Source organism: Lactuca virosa, chromosome 5 (genome assembly GCF_052849685.1).
Source record: "Lactuca virosa cultivar CGN04683 chromosome 5, Lactuca_virosa_CGN04683_v6, whole genome shotgun sequence".
NCBI classification, from domain to species: domain Eukaryota; kingdom Viridiplantae; phylum Streptophyta; class Magnoliopsida; order Asterales; family Asteraceae; genus Lactuca; species Lactuca virosa.
The window spans coordinates 189,365,738-189,367,748 of record NC_136430.1 but is presented as its reverse complement, the minus strand read 5'-3'; positions in this window follow the sequence as shown (position 1 = coordinate 189,367,748).

Sequence of the window (2,011 nt, the reverse complement as noted above, 5' to 3'; positions counted from 1 at the left end):
GGCGCGAAAGTACGCCCGGCGTAGATGGGGGTATGCCCAGCGTAGAGAAGAAAGTGGACGTGGGTGCTTGAGGAGTACGCCCAGCATACGCTTAGAGATCCTAAACCCTAATTTTGGGGGCTAAGCACTATATAAAGAACATAATGCCCTATATATCAGCCTCCCTCTCATTCTTAGGCAGCCACCACAAAATCCTAATCCTCCCTTGAGTGTTCTTGGAGCTTTGGAGGCCATTAGAGAGCATTTTGGTGTTGTGAAGCCATTTTCCAAGCAAGTAAATAGCAAAGCAAGGTGGTGGTTCAAAGGAGAAGCTGTAGATCCAAGATTGTTGCTTCATTTCAGATCATCTTGAGGTATAAAGCCTTGAAATTTCCTCAAGTATGCTTAGATCTAGTGTAGTTTGGTTTTAGCATCATTTTGGTCCCAAGTATAGAGCTTTATGGTTCAAATCCGACTCCTAGGCATATAGTTGCTACTCTTAGTTCTAAATGAGTCCCTAAGGCAGAAACTTGCCATCGTGGATGTCTTATTGAGTTTATGCATGAGTTAAGATCATTTTTATGAGAATAGAATGCCATTTTGGAGTTTAGGCTTATTAGGGTCATGTTAAGTCACCAATTCAGTGACTTTATTGATTAAGACGTTGAAGAGAACCTGGATCTGTGTTTATGGCCGGTGGAATGGAGTATTAAGCACTTAATGGGAAAAGTGACTTAATAGTGGAGTATGCTGAGCGTACATTCATGTACGGGCAGCGTACACACCATACAGCTTGTACACTTAGCGTACAGAGGAGTACGCCCCGCGTACTCATCAGATATGGGCTTGACGTATTTTGAGCATCGGGTTGGGCCGTGTATTGGATTTTAGTTCTTTGGGCCTTAGTGGGTCATCGGAATCAGATAATTTGGTTCAAGAATATGTTTGGGCTTAGGGTAAGGCCCATTAGAGGGATTGGGCCCAATTTAGCAAATTGGGCCACTAGTGGGCTTGGGAAGCCTACCTAGTATTCGGCCTTTTGTATTATGGTTTTGGGGCCTTAGATATGGACCAAGTTGGACTAGGGGTAAAATGGTCATTTTACACTAAGGAGGATTATTGATTTGGACTAATTTTTAATTTGGGTAACGGTAGCTCGGGGAGTCGAGAGATCAGCAGTTCAGGGATCTGCTAGCTAGCAGCGAGAGGTTTATTCGCAGGATTCTACAGTCAGCTTGTGAGGTGAGTTTTCTCCTGTAGGAACGCGTCTAAGGCACCAATGTCGGCCCGTTTATGTATGTTAGTGTATACCGGATTTAGATCTGATGTCATGGTTAGCCCGGTGTAGTTTATATGCTTCCAGATTATGGTCCGATGTCGGGCAAGGCCCGACGAAGGTTTATATGTATGTTTCTGAACTACGGTTTGATGTCGGGTGGTACCCGAGGAAGGAATGCATGTTTAGTTATACTTGTATTCTTTGTGATACTTGTATGTGCCTGGTAGGGAGGTGAGTGTGGGCGGGGGCCCGTATCTCATAACTAGCTGAGTGTGGACGGGGTTCCATATCTCATTATTAGCATAGTAGGGTGGGGCCCAAGCTAGGCGGGGCCGTAAGACTAGCAGTTATAGTGTTGTGTTTGTCTATTATGTACTAGCATGATTATGATTATATGTTTGTATGTGTATAGCGGGTGGGGCCCAGAGACAGGCGGGGTCTGGTAGAAACAGATATGTATACCGAGCGAGGCTCGATGCCAGGCGGGGCCTGATGCCGGATGCGTCCAATGCCGGGCGGGGCCCGAGGTAGCGGGCTAGGCCCAATGTTTGCAGTATTTGATTATGTGTATGGTATGTGGTAGATTGGGGAGACTCACTAAGCTTCGTGCTTACGGTTTCAGTTTTGGTTTCAGGTACTTCTATTTGCAAAGAGAAGAGCTCGGGATGACTGCATTGCACACACCAAGATATTTTAGCCTGGGATGTTTACTCTGTTGTTTTGAAAATCTGATAACAATGTTTGAGATATTAT